At 44.9% G+C, this 20312-nt stretch overlaps 1 long non-coding RNA gene across 1 annotated transcript; it reads left to right on the top strand.

The window, feature by feature from the left end:
- The first annotated feature begins 7459 nt into the window (after positions 1-7459).
- Positions 7460-18755, top strand: LOC125947468 (uncharacterized). The gene is made up of 3 exons (XR_007468315.1): positions 7460-7725; positions 8492-8598; positions 18650-18755. It is a non-coding gene; the product is annotated as an uncharacterized LOC125947468 (long non-coding RNA).
- Positions 18756-20312: the final 1557 nt, after the last annotated feature.

Below are 20312 nucleotides of genomic sequence, written 5' to 3'. Positions count from 1 at the left end.
AAAGAATTAGTTTCAAGAAAATGAAAATAAGGGAACATCTCTCAATACCCCCAATCCCCAGAAACATGCTCCAGGAATTTCACGAAGATAGAAGAATCGCAAGAGCGAGAGATCTTCACAAAAGATTCAGTAGTGTCAGGGACGTGGTCTATGTGGACGCGGCGGAGTACACAAATAGACAGAGTATGTCGATAGTTGCTCCGAGTCTAGAGGGTGACTCTAGAGTTAGTGGTACTGTAAAACAGGAAAGGCGGAGGTGGCGGAGGAGGCTGCCTTAGTGCTGGCAATAGCCCCGACGGAGCCCAACATCAGAGTTAGCGACTCCAAGACCGCCGTCAAGAACTATGCCAAAGGAAGAATCTCGCCGGAATAGCTAAAAATTTTCGTCAACTTTCATGCAGATCGAGACGTTCACATTATATGGGCACCCACAACTTCCTCCCTTCCCGGGAACGAAATAGCACACAACCTGGTTCGAGAACTGACGGACCGAGTAGGTGACACGCAAATAAAGGGAACGGAGAGAGACCGGATGACCAGCTTTACCAAGATCACCAAACACTATAAATTGGGTAGGGCCCGTTTCCCTCCGCCACACTCCTCACTAAGTAGACGGCAAGATATGGCATGGCGCTTGTTACAGACAGAAACATATCCGAACCCGGTGGCCTACCATCGTTACTATCCAGAACTTTACACCCATAGATGCAGATTCTGTCAAGAAAGGGCGGACTTGCAACATATGGTTTGGGCTTGTCCTGGGACACCCACACAGAATAAAACACGCAAGACCAGAGAGCAGTGGGAGACCGCGCTGCTCAGCTCTGCACCGGAAGACCAATTTAAGGCAATCCAGCAGGCCCAAGATGCCGCCAGAGCCCAAGGGGTCGAGGCCGTCATCTAGGTAGAGAAGCCTAGGTCTCAGAAATCTGCTGTACAAAAATAAAGTTTATTCCTCATCCTCCTCAAGAAAGCTCGCAAGATTATATGCAAGTATGTGTTCTAGAGCTGTGGTGGTGTGGAGCAGAAATAGAACACCAGACCTCAAATCTGAAGGTCGTAAGTTCGAATCCTACTCCAGTCCACTACATTTTCAGGCATGGAGTGGTGCCTGACACCGGCAAAAAATATATTGCCGAGAGCTAGTGGGGCTATACTAGTTCAGGTGCAACCAAACTAGGCACGCCCACTAAGCTTCATCAAAGTCACTCCCTCACCAGAACAGGAATTGGCCTCCCTGGTGCAGTATTCGGCCACTACCTTCCTCATGACTCCGACAATTAACCCATGGCCCTCAGTCCCCAGTGCTGGGCCACCTGACCAAGGCGGCGGTCAACCGGCGACGTGGCAGAGGGTGCTAAGAATCTCTGGGTCCGGACAGGCCGCCAATGTAAATTGAACCTGGCAACGCTGCACACGCGCACCTTCTCGAGTGAGGCTAGCTTAGCAGGACTATTTGAAGAATTGTCAGGCATTGCCTGGGATATTATTGGCCTTAGTGAGGTTAGAAGAACTGGTGAGGCTTACACAGTGCTGACTAACGGCCACGTCCTCTGCTACAGAGGTCTTCCAGGTAAGAGAGAATCCGGGGTAAGATTTCTAGTCCATAACAACATAGCGGGCAACATTGATGAATTCTACAGCATTAATGAGAGGGTAGCAGACGTCGTAATAAAGCTGAATAGGAGGTACAAATGAAGGTAGTACAAGCCTACGCCCCAACCTCCAGTCACGATTATGAAGAAATAGAACATTTTTATGAAGATGTTGAATTAGCCAAGAGAAAGGTAAAAACTCAGTATACTGTAGTCATGGGCGACTTCAATGCAAAAGTGGGGAAAAAGCTGGTTGGTGAGTAAGCAATTGGCAACTACGTCATCAATTCTAGGAATGCAAGAGGAGAGATGTTGGTAGAATTGGCGGAAAGGAATAGGCTCCGAATAATGAATACATTCTTCAGGAAGCGCAGCAACAGGCAGTGGACCTGGAAAAGCCCTAATGGGGAAACAAGGAATCAAATAGATTTCATACTCTCTGCCGATCCTAGCATAGTGCAGAATGTAGAAGTGTTTAGGTAAGGTAAAGTGCAGTGACCATAGGTTAGTGAGGTCTAGCATTTCTCTCAATTTGAAGAGAGAAAGAGTGAAATTAGTCAAGAGGAAACAGGCCAACCTAGACGCAGTAAGGGTAAAAGCAGACCACTTCAGGCTGGTGCTCGCAAACAAATGTGCAGCTTAAGAACAGGAAGATGAAGATAACGTAGAGGTAATGAATGAAACCGTAACTAGGCTGGTCTCAGAAGCAGCAATTGAAGTGGGAGGTAAGGCACCGAGGCAACCAGTAGGTAAGCTCTCCCAAGAAACAAAGGACCTAATAAAGAAACGACAAAACATGAAAGTGTCCAACTCAAGAGATCAGATAGAATTCGCTGAGATGTCAAAACTGATCAACAAGAAGAAAGTAAGGGATATTCGAAATTATAAGGAGGGAAAGATTGAGGAAGCCGTAAAATATGGACGCAGCATGAAATCAGTAAGAAGAAAGCTTGGCATAGGACAAGGCAAGATGTTTGCACTGAAAGTTAAGCATGGTAATATCATCAGCAATTTCGAAGACATAGTAAAAGCAACGGAAGAATTCTATCCTGACCTGTACCATGCCCAAAACAGCCAAGCTGCTTTCATTCGAAATAGTGATGAACCGGATAACGAGGCTCCTTCTAAAGCTAGCGATGAAGTTAGAAGGGCCTTCAAAGACATGACCAGGGGAAAAGCTGCTGCAGAAGATGGAGTAACACTACATTTATTCAAAGATGGAGAAGATATCATGCTTGAAAAGCTTGCGGCCCTTTATACGCAATGCCTCACAACTTCAAGTGTACCAGAGAGCTGGAAGAACGCCAACATTATACTTATCCATAAGAAGGGAGACGTTAACGAATTGAAGAATTACAGGCCCATTAGCTTCCTTTAAGTATTGTATAAAATATTCACCAAGATAATTTCCAATAGAATCAGGACAACACTTGACTTCAGCCAACCAAGAGAACAGGCTGGCTTCAGGAAGGGATCTTCTACAATGGATCATATCCATGTCATCAATCAGGTAATCGAGAAATCTGCAGAGTACAATCAACCTCTCTATATGGTATTCATAGATTAGGAAAAGGCATTTTATACAGTAGATATACCAGCAGTCATAGAGGCATTGCGTAATCAAGGAGTACAGGAGGCATACGTGAATATCTTAGCAAATATCTACAAGGATTCCGCAGCTGCCTTGGTTCTCCGCAAGAAAAGTAGAAAGTTACCTATCAAGAAAGCGGTCAGGCAAGGAGACACAATCTCCCCAATGCTATTCACTGCATGCTTAGAGGAAGTATTCAAGCTCTTAGACAGACTGGGAAGGCTTAGGAGTGAGCATAAACGGCGAATATCTAAGCAACTTTCGGTTTGCAGATGACATAGTCCTATTCAGCAACAATGGAGAGGAATTACACAAATGATTGAGGACCTTAATCGAGAAACTGTAAGAATCGGGTTGAAGATGAACATGCAGAAGACAAAGATAATGTTCAATAGCCTGGCAAAGGAACAAGAATTCAGGATCGCCAGTCAGCTTCTAGAGTCTGTAAAGGGGTACGTATATCTAGGTCAATTACTCACAGGGGACGCTGATCATGAGAAAGAAATTTACAGAAGAATAAAATTGGGTTAGAGTGCATACGGCAGGCATTGCTAAATCCTGACTGGGAACTTACCACTGGCATTGAAAAGAAAAGTTTACAATCGTTTCATTCTACCGGTTCTAACATATGGGGAAGAAACTCGGAGGTTAACAAAGAAACTCGACAACAAGTTAAGGACCACAAAAAAACAGACGGAACGAAAATGTTAGGCCTAACGGTAAGAGACAGGAAGAGAGCGGTGTGGATGAGATAGCAAACGGGGATAGCCGATATTCTAGTTGACATTAAGCGGAAGAAATGGAGATGGGCAGGCCATGTAATGCGTAGGATGGATAACCGGTGGACCTTTAAGGTTACAGAATTGATACCAAGAGAAGGGAAGCGCAGTTGAGCACGGCAGAAAACCAGGTGGGATGATGAAGTTAGGAAATTTGCAGGCGCAAGTTGGAATACGCTACCGCAAGACAGAGGTAATTGGAGATCGCAGGGAGAGGCCTTCGTCCTGCAGTGGACTTAAATATAGGCTAAAGATGATGATGATATGTTCTAGCATCTTACATGAAATAGAAGTGAGCGAGATAGGGCGGTAGTTATATGGAGTGGGATCACCTTCCCGACTTTCCATTCAGCAGGCAAAAAAACCTATTTTAGCGACTGTTAAAATATAATTGCTAGAAAAAATAGAAAAGTAACAGCTAGTGCTTTTCAAAAATTTCGCGTTTATTAAATCGTGTATTGGAGCCGAAGACAGTTTTAAAGAAGTGATAATTGATACGACGCTTGCTGGTTCAGTGATTATGGGAAACATTGCTTGGTAATTGTAGTCGTGCGTGGATGGAAGAGTAATGTCTGTATTTGATGAAAAGTTGCGTATGAAAACATCATTAAGGGCGGACGCACATTCATTAGTTGGAATAACATTTCCAGAGCTCTCAATAAAGGTTATGATGTCATCCGCCTTGGGGTTAATGACGCGCCAGAATTTCTTGGTGTCGTTTTTAAGCATTCATGGCAAGGTATTGCCAAGAAAGTGATGCTTGGCTTGTTTAAGTGCGGCTACACTCTAAGCCAAAAATGGAGAAAATGAGAGTAACTGCAGTTTTTAGTCCTCACGACTAACATTTAGTCCCCAGAGGGACCAACTGGAACAAGATGGCTGACATGTCGAAAATCGAAGGACGAAGTGTTTAGTCTCCGGTTTGAAAGGGAGCAACGGAAGGACGAACGGCAACGCTTGCTCGCGTCATGCAATCGTTGCTCTCCTACAGAATGCCGCATGCATGCTGCCTCCTGCATTTGCACGCGCTCACATGTCTATTCACGAGCCAGATTTTCTTGCGGGCTGGCGTGGGGACTACGTTTTGCAAATAGATACGCGTGCACACAAATGAAGTAAATGGTTGCACCAAAGCGTCAGCGGCTGAAGCTGCAGTCGAGTCAGCGCATTAACGAACAACCTGCGACAAAAATAGCCTGAGAACATCGCAATAAAATGCGAAGCTACGCGGCACCCCGTAAAACGTCGCGACAAACAGCAGATAGCGAGAACCACGAGAACCAGCAGATAGCGAGAACCATCGAAGACCATAGGTGGTCTTCGTTCTTCACATAGTGGAAGGGCTCTTATTTTTTTTTTAGGGGAGGGGGGGGTTGCGGGGCAAGGCTAATAATACAGATTATTAGCCTACCATAGCGAGCACAATTTACAGGCAAATCGCAGTGTTACATAGTTTGCCAAAAATGTTGATTTAAAAGCAATGCTGGGGTTTATCCGAAAACCACGATTGAGGCACACTGCAGAGATCGTTTCGACAATTTCTGAGCCTACTGCTGATGTTAACGATAGCCGGAAGTTATCTGAAACGAAGTGACGGCGCAGGCAGTCAATATCATTCAACTCACGCCCCAGCGACGGCTTTCAAAGGATAACGTAACCCGATCTCTAAGGCCATGCTTTTGCTGGCTGCAGACCACGGAAGCAATCCGAAAAAAGAAAATACATGGCTTGCACTGACGTCACTTCCGCCAATGCTGGGTTAGGTTTCCGCCATACCGGAGCACCCGGAGCACCACCATATGGCACCACGCTGTTAGTCGTATGCGAATGGCACTGTTTTGCAATGGCTATTTGCGCAGTTGTTGGGTGTTGCAACCGCAGTAAAAGCAGCTCGAGGAAGGAGTCGGAAAACATGAACCTTTTTCGGCTTCCTAAGGTTGTGGAATGGCAAGACGAACGAACGAAAGCACTTAGCTCGAAGCGGCGCAGCCTGTGGCTTGCGCGTATCAAGCGTGCTGATCTCAAGGGCGATCTCCCAAACATTCGAGTGTGCGGCGCCCACTTCGTAACAGCTAAGCCTGCGCAATATTACATAATGCGCACTTAACGCTGCACTAGAATCACATTTGTTTGAATTTGTAGGAAGACCGTCCAAGCTCTGTGAAGAAACGAACCCGGACTGGGCGCCAACGCTTTTGCTAGGCTACAAAGCAAATAATGAAGGCACTGCGCGCTACGAGCGTGCTGCAAGGCGATGGTTTAAACGAACGACTCCCGAGGTCGACGCGGTGACCGCTGCACCGGCAAGAGCTTTTGGAGTCGGCGCAACGCCACCCGAAAACCGCTACGATCGACGACGGTGACGACGACCGCACATTCACAGACAGCCCGTTGAAAACTGTTGAAATCAAAACATACATGTAAACAATGCAGAAATATCGGTCCAAATAAAGCATGGAAAGTACGCACATCATTCTCCCAGCCACAAAACACTCGCGCAAGCTGCATATCCTGTTTGAAAAATTTCAGACCCTAGCACATAAACTCCGCTTTTGCGTGATTGTTAAATGGACAGTATCAGTTCGTTTCTTCTCTGCACCAAGCTCCAATCTTGCGTGTCTCCTGCACGCACCACTGACTAACCAGGGAATATGCCTCTGAATGTTATAAACAAAATGCGGCATGGAAAACGGGGGCTGCAGCTTACATCTCCTAGTAGGAGCACCTTTTCTCCTTGCAGCCGCTTCGCCGACAGTGTTTTCACCCAACCGCTTGTGAAGTAGTTGTGGGATTCAAGCGATTTATAAGCCTTAATTTCCTCCAGTGTCGCGAAGCTTGAAGAGAAAACTAGGTAGTTTACAATGCATCCGTGCGAGACCTCGGGGAAAGCGCTAACGTCCATCGTCGTATCCGCACTCAGTCGCAACGTGTACGGGTCCACATCGTCACACAGTTTCACTTTTTCTTGATATCGTGCACGCGCCGAACCGATCAGTCCTGCGTAAAATGCCTCGTTAAACGCAGGCCTACTGTAAACGGGTGGCATTTCTCGCGAGGAGCGGTGAAATCCGCTTAGAAAACACAGTGAGACCGCATAAGCGCACGCGATCAGATGCGAAGGCGGCGCGCGCGGTGCTCCGGCATGGCGCGGACGCAGCGGCGCGGGCGGACGTTACGTCCCGTGCAAGCCATGTATACGTCATAGAATTTATTTCTACGATAAACTATAGCGTAAAATGTGGACTGTTCGGTGGCTTGTTTTGCCTCGCAACATATGTACGTAGCTTGGCGTAACACGGCACAAAACATGAGTTTACTGGTTAATATTGTTGGCATCACGGAGGCCACAACAACCTCACAAGTATGCAGGTGGCGCTGTTGTTTTTCCTGAGTCTTCAAGATGGCGGTCGTCAGTGCGAGCTGCAACCGTGCTGCTTAATTACGATGTATTTTCTCTATCGTGTGTTTTTGTGTTTGCTGTAATGAAATGGGACGTAGTTAGCGTGCACAAAAGAGCCAGAAGATACCTCGTGTCTCGCTGCGAACTCGCCGTATGCGTGGCGCGCCAGGCAAATGTGGACCAACGATTTTTATGTCGTGGCCTTTGTCTGGTTGTCGTGGAAAGTTGGGTGGACGTCGAAAAAAAATAATGCGTATTGTTAGCGTGCCTCAGCTCGTCCACTACGCAGCGACATCTATGATGGGAGTAATGTCGTCGACGCAGCACCGGCAACTTGGAGAGCGTCGTACCATTGAAAAGGTAAGCAGTCGTGCTTGCTAAGTACACGTGTGTTGTGCGTGCTCCTCGCGTGTGCATAGCGTACCTTGCGAACGTAGGAAATTGAACTTCTGCGACAACAGTGAAACCTGTGCTTGTGCATGCTGCGCGCTGTTTGTCAGAATTTAGTTACACAAATTTATTGCTTTGATGCGAAATTGAATATCCTGATAAGCGTTTTCTTCCGATGAGAAAAATTACGTTCGAGAATAATCGTGTTCACCTGTACGTGCGCTTCCGCTTTTCTGCTGAAGTTGCATAATAACAACTGATCTGTCTCTTCACCGATTATTACGGCAATTACGTTGTTTTCGCTTATAAACTCTTCGACGTTGTAAATAATCTGTGCTTACCAGGTTTTCGGTTTACGAGCAGGTTGAGGAGAAAACGAGAATGTAAGCAGTCACAGTTTGCTACTAGTACAGCTTTCTTTTCAAAACAAGGGGTGTTGCCATAACTTTGACGTAACTAAACGTGACAGGGGAAAGTTGTTTAAACTAAGTCATGAAAGCAAACTCTAGTATGTAAACAAACATTTCTTGTATGTGCTGCTGCGTGCGTGTTCAAAATTTTACTTTCATGAAGGGGTCCCTATTATCATGACATTCTTCAGTGACTCGACCTTGTGCTCCGTTGCCACCCTGCACTAGTCCAGACATGTTTTTATGTGCACCTTACATGTTTTCACAATATGACAGTTTTATTGTGCCAATCAATGCTATAAGTTAACACACTACTCATTTTGCAGTGGTGAGAGCGTGACCCTATAGCAGTGTCAACATAATGGCAGGGAAATGCAGGGATCCCGCAGCCATGGCTACAGCAGCACAGGGTGTAATCTGGATGTCATGTCAGGTATGTATGAAGTGTACCGTGTACCAGAAACTACGATCTCGGTATGATTTGTGTATATAAAGCTTATGGACATATTACTCAACTCAGCTTACTAAATAGGCTAAATAGTTATGCAATGTTATTCAACTTGCTGCTTATTTGTGTTCATAACATTATGCACACATTATTGTGTTCTATATAACACTAAACCTAAAGGCCCAACCACAAGGAACGGATTTCCGACGGATTTTCGGCGTCGGCGCCGGCCGGCGGCACGCGACGGCGGCCGGCGGCGTGGAGAACAATGCGCCGCCGGTCGGCGCCGCAAGACCGAGATGATGATGATGATGATGATGATTTATTGGCATCCCCTTTGAAACGGGGCGGCGACAAATAGTCACCTAGCCTGCTTGATTTAATCAGGTATACTATACATGTTCTTTATCTTGCATTTTTGTATACCTATCATTATTTTTCTTTTTCAAAAATTTACCTTGTACCGCTGCCTATGATTTTAAGAGATCAGGTCGCATCCATCTTTTCCCTACTTTTTTTCCACCAGTACTCTAATCGTCTCTTGCTGATCTCTACGGCTGATCTGTTTATGTTCCCTTCCACTTTAAACCCAAGCGCTTCTGGGAGTTGCACGTTACCTACGGTTCTCGCTGGGTGGATCCCGTCACATTCCATTAGGATGTGCTGAGTGGTCTCTGGATCTTTACTGCAGCATACACATGTCTCATCTAATTCCGAATATTTGTTCCGATATGTTTTCGTCCTTAGGCAACCGGCTCGAGCCTCAAATAGCAAGGCACTGCCCTTTGTGTTATCGTACAGATTTTCCCTTCTAATTTCTTTCTTCTCATTCTTGTAAATCTCCATTGTCCTTTTCGTTTCCATTCTTTGCATCCAATTCACGGTCTCTATTTCTCTCACTTTCTTTCTGATGACCCCTGGTTGTCTATTTACAGTTTCGATTATCCTGTACTTGGTTGCCAACTTCCTTGACCTCTTCCTCCATTCTGTGTCCACGCTTTTCATGTAGAGATACTTGTGCACTTTAGCTGCCCATTTATTTTCATCCATGTTCCTGAGCCTTTCTTCAAAACTAATTTTGCTTTGTGCTTCTCTGACTTCAAAAGAGGCCCAACCCATGTCTCCATGCACTGCCTCATTTGTCGTATTACCGTGTGCTCCCAAAGCCAACCGGCCTACTGATCTTTGGTTAACTTCCAAACCCGCCAATATATCCGATTTTAAGCATATAATGGCATTTGCGAATGTTAGCGCTGGCACCATTACTCCTTTCCAGATTCCACGCACCACCTCATACTTATTGTGGCCCCACAGTGCTCTGTGTTTCATTAATGCTGCATTCCGCTTCCCCTTTATTTTCAGATTATCTTGGTGGTTGATTGAGTAATTCTTTCCTTCGTTTATGTGTACGCCGAGGTACTTATATTGCTTCACTATGAGTATTACTTGCTGTTGAATTGACACCACGAAGTTACTCGTGTGCTCATTAAAGATCATAATCCCTGATTTCTCTGTGCTAAACTTAAGGCCTAGATTTGTCGCTGCGTTCCCACAGATATTCGCAAGTATCTGTAAATCTTTTTTATTGTCCGCTAGTAGCACAATGTCGTCTGCGTACATCAGTCCAGGGATCTTCTGTTGCACCATTTGTCCATTACGCATGTAGGATAAATCAAAACCTAATTCGCTGTTTTCCAGTCGTCTTTCTATGCCCTTGACGTAAAGCGTGAACAACAATGGTGACAGAGGGCATCCTTGCTTCAATCCTTGGTGAATTCCCACCATTTCAGGTGGAGGAGCAGGCCAGACTGCAGCGCTGACGGCGGAAGTGGCGGTAGACGCAGGAGACAAACAAAATATAGCCTCCGAGATGGTGCACCCTGCCCTGTAAGTGAGCTCGGAGGCCATTTACAAAGCGAGCTTCCGGCGTTGTCGTCCGCGAGTGCCTGTGCCTCGTCTGCGTCCCAAACAGCCGATCGCTCGCGCGTGCTCCGGCCATTGCAAGTGGTGCAGCTTTGTACGGTATCATAGATAATGATGTATACTCTTTCCAGACAGGGACATGCAAGGAACGCCGAAGTGCACACTTAAATGCTATTTCACATGGTGCGATTTTGTACTGCGATTTTCGCAGCTGCGATTTTCGCAGATGCGAAATTCGCAACGGCCATTTCACATGGTGCGATGTCAACAATGCGATTATGCGACGCCCAGGGTTGCTTGCTGCCAGATTTTGTCGCACACGCCGAATAAATTTGTTTAATGTAATGAAAAAGACGTGCGCGTTATAATATAATTGACCTCTCTTTATTAGGATCAAATAATACGTGCGTTTTGTAATTTAAAAACGCTTCAAAGTTTAGTTTGTTTTGGAGTGCGCAACAGCGGTTTGTGAAGTTCAATACGAGGAGAAATGGCGGACGTAAACAGCTGTTCGCAGGTCGTCGTTCAGCGTTGTGTGCTGTCTCGTGTGTGTTTTATGCCTGTGTCGTTCTACCTGCGGTTAAACAAATTACAAGAGGACCTATCAACAAGCCCCTATAGCTGTTGTCATCGCATATGCAGTATTCGGGATTCGGCGGAGTCGTCATGTCAACGCAGAGACCCTCGCGCTACCTGTGATTAACGTCAGCTTCTGAAAAACGGATGTGTGTGTGTATTGCTCGTGATTGCGCATTAGTGGTTCCTGCTCCTAGCAATATTCTTGCACAAAACTTAGCAGCAAGCACCAACCCAAAAGCTCACGTCTGCCTCTGAACAAAGCCGCAAATGATCTGTGTGTAATTACTGAACGTGCAATGGAATTTGTGTTGTGAACGTTTATCTTAGCGCCAGCCTGGCTCGTCCGTCTCGGCGCCTGTGCAGTAATTATTCATACAAGTGCTCTCTGAATATTTCGAAAGAAGTAAAAGCCCACACCACATTTTTTTTTTTTTTTTTTTTTTTTTTTAGGAGCTGCAGTCACTTGTGTACGTAGTATCGTACCATGCTGGCAGACATGGGCGTCGTCTATTTTCTCGTCCTGTTTCTTGCGCTGTTAGTGTGCTGTGAATCTGTATCAAGAAGCTTAAGTTAATATGCTGCAGTACGTAGCGCAGCCGCGTAGCCACACGGCTAACATTAAAATACCTTGTTAGGAGTACGTTTGTTTGTTTAATAACAAAATAGAACGCTAAAATTTTGTATTCATGGTGGCAAGTGTAAGGTAAGAAGCTATCGAAACTATCCGCTAATGGCATGCGTGTGCTTCTACCTGCTTCAGCACGTTATCTTAAAAGTGAAGCTGAATATTCCTGATAACCAAAAACATTCAACTGGAGCAGGTGCTATGATTCCTTTCCTGGAAATGAAAGCCAGCATCCCAGTCTGTTAAGCTAGTCATGTACTTAACCTATATTAGGCCAATGTTAGAGCATGCTAACTGGAGCCATTTCAAACTGGGTTATTTGACCAAAATAAGAAAGTGCAAGGAAAGTGCTGAAAACAGGGGAAGCTGATTCCCTTTCGTGCTGTTGAAAAGCTGCTAGTATCTCAATAACAGACCACTTATGTTCTGAGAGAAAGTGAGGGGCACTGACAATATCTCTAATCTTTTGTATGAGCCTTCACCTTGAACGAAAATGGAATAAAAATATTTACCTTTGCAAGCCTCAGAATCCAAACATTCTCAAAATTTTAAGGAGCCACATTAAATTTTTGAGATACAGACAATAAAAAGGGTGCCTAAGTACAAGTGCACACTGAACACACTTGAGTGGTTGAGTGGCCAGCTGCGAATGCAAAAGCGTCCATAGCTGCTACCTCGAGGAAACTGCTAGGTTGCACGTGTGTTTCTCCTATAGCCCATGTACCTGGCAAGGGGAATGGTTATACGTAGTCCTGGGCTTTTTCTTTTTTTTTTTTTCAATAGGTGGTGGCTAGCTGATTCCATCTGTTTATGTATTTATCATTTGTGTGCATCTTATGTGCATGTGTTTGTGTCATGTTCTGATTGTTATACGTGCAGTGATGCAAGAATCTTTTGTTTAATATAAGCACTACAGTCATTTCTTAAACTTTGTGTTGAAATGTACAAAATGTGGCCACCCAGTAATGGTTAGGACAGACAGCAGGATTGGCAAAAAATATGATGCAGATCCAATGCACTTGCTTGAATCGACATGAGGCGAAGCTTTCACGCAACGGTCAGTTGAACTCTAGAAAACTAACTGCAGTGTTTACAGTTGTCCTTATTTCACCCGATGCAACACGTACTCATAGACAATGTTTGCTTATTCACCGCACAGGTCACATAATGTAATGTATACATAGCACGGTGAACTCACTCAAACGTCGGCTCACTAAGACTTCGAACTAACCGTGAGTCTGAGTTCGTTTCAGCCTGACTGAGTCGAATTTTGGTGAATACGAGTAAGAGCAAGCTCAGTTGAGTAAACTTTCAGTGAATATTGTCATGTGGTAGTCGGGGAAAGCTGATCCAAGTATAATTTTAGTGAATATGAGTCAAAGCAAGCTCGGCAAGTAGATTTTTGGTGAATATGACTCAGTGCAAGCTCACCTGAGTAGAATTTTGATGAATATAAGTCGGAGCAAGCTTGGCTAAGTAGATATTTGGTGAATATGACTCGGTGCAAGCTTGCCTGAGTAGAATCTTTGTGAATATTAGTCAGATAAAGCTCGGCCAAGTACAATTTTGGTGAATATGAGTCGGAGCAAGCTCGGATAAGTAGAATTTTGGTGAATATGACTGAGCAAGCTCGATTGAGTAATGATGGCATATGGTTATACGAGTTTATGCAGTAATACATGTAAGTGCAGACTCATTAGCAACATTGCCTCCATCTTGATGGGCTATACCTACGCCTCGTGATGAGTCTGCACACTTTATGAGCTGTGGACATGCAAGACGCACCCACACTTGAAAAGATACTATCATTCATACGAAGGAATGCAACCGGCTGACTTCACTGCACAATTTTGATCTGCTTTTGTTTAATGAGTTATCTACTGCTTATAAAAACAAGGTGTTCGCCTGCTTTTCGCATTATTGCATGTGTTTTACAGGAAGTAGAGACAGAGAAGCAAGAAAAGGCAAGGATGTTTATGGCTAAGTAGTTTCTTAGAGTACTGCGATATGTTAAAACCAGCATGAACTAAAGTAATTCGATGCACTGAAGTAAGCGAAATGTGCAATTACCTTTTACTGTGAGGTTTAATACAGATGCAGTAAGGATACAAAGTCTGCAACACACTGAAGGTTTATTGGTTTTTTTATTCAGGAGAAAAATGATGCATCAGAAAAATTAGAAAAAAAAACTGTTTAAATATTGCTTCGAAAATAAACTGGCAATACTGCTTATTCGCAGTCAAAGCGTGAAATATGCTATTGTAGAACATTCATTACGATATCCAGTTTGCACGTTCGCTTTGCGTCTCGCAGCGGAAGTAACAGAACCTTGAAATGAGATAATTCATTGGGGAAAATGCGCATGAAAGCCCTAACCAACCAACTGCAACTAAATGGTCGCGCGTATAGCGTGACCAAGCATTTGGTCACGCTATACGCGCGACCACAGCATTTGTCCGTAGTTGCATATTCTTTAAATTGTTCCGTCCGTAAAAGCATACGGCGATAAAACTGTGGCGTTTTCGTATATCGCGAGTTGTCTCCAGAACCAGAAAATTGGGACGACATCCGAAGGCCATGCCTTCCCGTGAGGGACACCTCGTAGTATTTACCAACTCGCAGCGCGTGTGAATAACGGAAAATCACGCAAAAGTACGTACTATATCAGCACCCGAAGCCAACGTAAAAAACAGCGTCGCCAGATTAGCAACGTAGCGTGTCAACAAACTCGTAGAAATCACAGAACCAAATCTGACCGAGTTTTTATCTGCACTGTTCGCGTGTCGGTGCTGATGTTACGTACCGATTGCGCAATCCAAGGCTCCACTCAATTAGTTGCACTGTTCGAGGCTCGTTGATCTAATATTTATAGACAAAAAAGTATCTATAAACGTTGCGTTGAGCGACCGCCGCCATTTTCCAAACAGACCGCGAAATACCTCTCGGCGCAATTTCGACGGAAAAATCGCAGCGATTGCTGCGACGTTGCGACGCTGCGACCAACCGGTTGGTCGCAGCCGAAAATCGCAGAATCGGCCCTGCGACTGCGATTTTCGTCGCATGCGACGGAAATCGCACTTCCGGTGCGATAATCGCAGTGCAAAATCGCACCATGTGAAACGGCCTTAAGGCTCGTCCACGTTACCGGCACGCCAACTCGCCGTACGCCGTTCGCGGGTCGCCGTTTGACGGTGGTTTCGCTCGTGAGCGGCGAGATTTCCTTGCCGTAGACAGGATGGGACCGGGACCCATTTGTGCTGCAGCTGTACAACGAAGTGGCCAATCAGTGACCGAGGGGTGGTCACCCTGGCACCGACGGCAGCCTCACCGCCGCTGATCGTTCGGCGGCGCCGATATCGTCGCTAGGCCTTCTCCGGCTCACTCGAAAGCTTAAGCTGACGGCGCTTCGGAATGAATCACCGACGCTCACCAGCCGCGATATTTTCTCACCGTTGTTGTCGCTCTTCGCTATAATTATACACAAAGAAGAAAATGCGCTGATATTAGCGGCGCCGTCGGCTGTGATGCGGGCACAACCGAGCCGGTCGTCTGCCGCCGGTACCGGGCACTGTAGCTGAGCTCGACAAGTATCGGAGCTCTCGTTCGTGTTTAACGTTCGACAGCGGATATAGTTTTTCATACAATGTAGAATTTACGCGTCACGTTATCTAGCGGAAAGTATTTTTGCTAGGAACAAAAGCTGCTGGTGATGCTATCCATGCTATGCGACTGGTGCTACGTTTTTCAGCACAGACAACCAGCGTATATGTTGGCACTAGAGCTACGGACAATTTTTATGAAGTTTTAAAAGTACAAGAAGTCCTTGCTTAGTAAAAACAATTGTTCTGTTAGCGCAACATTTTGCAAAACTGACCGGCTAAATTCGGGGCCAAGGATCTGGCCACATTGCGCCACGCTTGAAATACGTCGACGCCGAGAGTCTCTTGTGGTTGAGAGCCGTCAATGAGCGTCCACGCCGCGTGCCGCCGGCCGGCGCCGACGCCGAAAATCCGTCGGAAATCCGTTCCTTGTGGTTGGGCCTTAACATGCCCTGATGTTTAGCATGTTTTTCTCGCTTCAATCACTTGGCTGCAAGTTCACTTATTTTTGCTTTGCACACAGTATATTACTCTCATTTTGGTTTTATTGTTTTGAAACTGTTCTTTATGCTGCAGCTTTTATTTCTGTATTTTTTCTCTGTTAATGCTACACACATGTGCAGTTTTTGTGCATGTTAGAATTCGAACTGTAGTGTGCCAAATATGTCACAGGTCTAAGTGTGCAGCGTGCTTACCTTTGCTTACGATTGTTACTTTAACATTGCTATTTACAATAATTTCTGTTTTGTCCTCAGATTAACTGCCACTGGCAAATACACATATGATGAGCTTAAATTTCTTGAAATGAAATGTGAAGGTGTAGCCTTGCGACAGCTGAAGTATGGCAGCAATGTCGAAGCTAACTTGCGCCAACTATTACTACAGTATGCCAAAAGATACTCGTCCCTGTATTTGTGCATTTTCTGAGAACCAGCCGTGTCCACTAGGTGAAATTTGTACCGTCCTTTTGAGTTTGCCGGTCAGTTCATGTAACTTTTCAGGACAAAATTTACACTGTGAGAGAAGGCAGACCATTACTAATGGGGCTGGCGCACACGTCTTTTTATTTATGCAGTGTGCCTCACTGATTTCATGTGTCAATTTTCCACTAAAGGTGAAAAATAGGTGACGATCGTGTAATCTGGCCAGAAGTCCTATTGCTGGAATGCACGGCCAAGACGGATGAGCATACTGGTCTTTTGAGTCAAATATGGCTAACATCTTAAGTACATACTTAGGCAGTTGGCCAGTCTGTACTATGTGCATTTGACCACATGTGAAAGGAGTACAATACACTGCCTCGGACAAACACTGGACAAATTTAGTGGTACCTTTAACCAAGGAAGCCTCGCTTGCTTGCCTGCTCGCCTTTCACAGTTCACTTACGGACTGTCGTGCATATCCTGTCTACATTATTTCTTTCTGGTTATATATGTGCATAGCAATCCACAAGCGAATTGAGAAAGACATCCAGGCAAGGGAGGCTTGCTTAGTTAAAGATACCACAAAACTTGTCTTGCATCCATCAGGGGTTGTGTGGTCTATTCCTTTGATCATGTGTATATTTGGTCAGATTTACATGGGGCAGAGTGGCCGGTGCCTCAACATGGGTCTGGCAGAGCACCAACATAGGTGTGACATAGTGGACATAGGCTGACATAGTGGACTTGAAATGCATGAGAACTATGCCGGTAGCTCATGCAAATATTCTATAACGGCTGGCACTTAAATTTCTCAGGGTTGCATTGGGTTGCCCGTACACCGGCACTCCTATGCTTGTTTCCACGCCAAGTGATCAGATAGAACATTTTCCAATTTCTGTTAGCAATCCACAGACACTGCTGCTCTTTGTCAAGTGGAAACCAATACAGCCAAAGTAGTTCACAACACGGATGATTAATTTTTGGAACAAAGTGCAGCTGTACGCAATAACCAGTAAATGTATCTTGACTTACAGCTATGGTGGCACTGACGATGTGGAATGCCCTGTGTTTGTGCTTTTGCTGTTTTCATTGCCATAATAAATTCTCTCTGTTTTTGTTGGAGTTTTTTCTGTTGGTTCTGGAAGGCAACTTGGAAGCTCTGTTTATGTTGGTACTACTAACAGCATCTTGTACCCTTTGACATCTGTTTTGGCTAGCACAAATGAGTCGACTTAAATTCACAAAGCTCTCTATGTGCAAGCCTTCATAACAGCACTTCTTGACTGGCCAGCACCCTGGTTTCTGCATCCTGTTTCATGGGTGGACCGATCCCCCTGGTTGACCAATCACCACTTTTACAAATTCTTGCTTACGAACGCTTTCTGAATCTGCTCTCGGGTTCCTTGTGCACCGCCTTACTGTTTCAAAACATTGAAGTGTTATGCTATTACAAAAATTAGCAGCATCAGAAATGTTTGTATTCTTGTTGTGTGGCCTCTTTCCCAGCTCCTCGGCCATCAAAATTGCTCGTCTCCCGAATCGACCGTCATACTGAATGTGCTGCGTTGTCATAATGCCGCGAATGAACTGAGTCGAACCACAAAAGGTTATAGGGTATTACAGCACCGTAACCAGTCACAAGCACAGTGAAAACAGCGCCGATTCCACCCCAAAACAAGTTAGCACTTCGGTCGACCTGTCCATGGATTGCATTGTGCCGTAAGGTTACAGGTTGCCAACGTAACGCAAGAAATCGTGGGATTTAGTAGATTTGTTTTAAATGGTGAATTTTGTCGTTATTCGAATGAACACAAGGGTCATGGTTCAAGCAACGAAAATTTTGAAAAAAGTACACTTGTGTTACAATCGAATAAATACCACAATTTTTGAATAATTTAATCTATCTTCCTTGCAAGCAGTGCAGGTTCGTGCCGGGGGATTATTCAGGCTGTCTGTACCTGTTTTTTGGGCAAATCATCGTCACTGCCTATATTCTTAAGTTTTTTTTTATTATACGATGCCCCGATTATAGAGCGGTTTTGTGTGGTGCCCTCAAAGCCTTATAATCGGGGATCCACTGTAATTGCAATGTAAATTGTCTTTCAATGCCTGTGTTCATATATGAGGTCTTGCAATCGGGGTGTAGGGTGTTCATGCCTAATTTGTGAAAACTTTTCATTTTAGACCTGAAGCCTACAGCTTCAGATTGTGCGCTTGACTGTCAAGCATTGTGAAGGAGAGGATGGAGGCTTTTATTTCCCCTTGCGCAAGATTATATGTAACTTGCATGCTGATAATAGACCTGTTGCATGGACCACTCATCTACAGCGTGCCTCATAATCATGTGTTTGTTTTGACACTTACAACCCTATCATTTATTTTTGCAGCACCCGGATGCGTCACATCATATGCCTACGGTGAAATACGAGGGAACTAGCCTGCTGCAAGCAAGAGCCCTCCATGTACAGCTCGAATCGATCAAGATTGACGAAGATGACCTTGTCTCTGGCCATGCCACGCAGATTGTCCTTTACTGGATACTCGACATTGTTTTTGCGCCAAAGGCACAAAGAACATTTGACGATATGCCACATGGTCGGTGTTAACAGTGGTGTGTGGCCAACTCCGCTTGTGCGCGTGTCACACACGTTGCTACTGTAAAAAAAAAATAAAGTGTTGTATTGTTTATATTTTCTCCATATTTTATGTTACAAGCACCCAAGCAGCTCTTGTTCTGTGTCTGAAAAACATGTTCGAGATAAAAAAAAATCCCAGCCCAAGCAGCTCTGCTCATGTGTTGGGCCTCTGAAAAGCATGTTCGAGGCAAAAAAATTAACCCTATAAGGAGTAACTACAGATATGGAGTACTAAACAGTTCATCCCCTGGGGAGTAACTGGAAGGATGAGCAGTTGGTCCTCGGAAAGTAACTGCAAGGACCAACATTTAGTCCTCGGGGAGCAGCTGGTGAGACTAACATTTAATCCCTGGGGAGCAACTGGGGAGACTAACATTTCATCCTCCAGGGAGTAACTGGAGGGACCAAAAGTTAATCTCCAAGGGAGTAACTGCTAGGGGACTAACAGTTCATCCCCTTGCCGTTGGTCCCTAAAGGGAGTAATGGTTGTGGCAACGCAGTTAGTCCCTCAAAGGACTAACCCCTATACCCCCGTTAGTCTCTCTTGGCTTAGAGTGTACATACTCGTCTGCCGCCAGTTTGTATTGAGTCCACCGGTAGTTGCTAGGTGAACGTTTTGGCTGATTTGTGCAGATGTTTTTTTTTTTTTATTACACAGGCGCTTGAGATGGATGTTATACCATGGGGCGTTTTGATTGCATGCAGGGGCGCGCAGTGGGATGTATTTGTTTGTTAATTCTGCAATTTTTGCAGCAAACATATTCCAGTTGGTCTGAACGCTACGGCTGTCGAAGTTGTTTAAAAATACTTCCAGAAAAGCAGATAATTTGGCGTTGATGGCTTCAAGATTTCCTTTCGCGTAGTTTCGAAAAGATTTGCATTTTTTACCGGTTTTTGGTCGCAAAATATTTATGTCAAACGAAAGTGCCTAATGGTCCCTCAAGCCGGGCAAATACGTGATGTCGGAAACTAGGTCAAGCCGCGATGTTAATACAAGGTCAAGTGTGTTCGCAACGGATTCGGTAGTTCGTGTGGGTTGTGTAACAATTTGTGACAGTGAAAATACAGAGCACACGTCTAAGAACTCATTGGATAATGACGAAAATGGTTATCAGTGTAAAAGTATTCTGCCTGCCACACGTGAATATGACTATATACAAATGCCTCCAATTATTGTTGAAATGTCTGGTGTCCTAAAACTGATAAATTCTCTCGTTATTAATTCTTCTCCCGGCTACGATTCAATTAACACAAAATTCTTGAAAAGTACTAATGTTGTTAGTTCACTTATTCTTGCAAAGCTTTTTCAGCAGTCCCTAGATACGTCAACACTATACCTAAAAAATGGACGGTCGGGAAGGTGGTCCCTCTACATAAGTCAGGTAACAAACATTCACCAAATAACTACCGTCCA

This window comes from Dermacentor silvarum, chromosome 8, assembly GCF_013339745.2.
Source record: "Dermacentor silvarum isolate Dsil-2018 chromosome 8, BIME_Dsil_1.4, whole genome shotgun sequence".
NCBI lineage: Eukaryota > Metazoa > Arthropoda > Arachnida > Ixodida > Ixodidae > Dermacentor > Dermacentor silvarum.
This window is presented reverse-complemented; position numbering and strand designations above follow the sequence as displayed.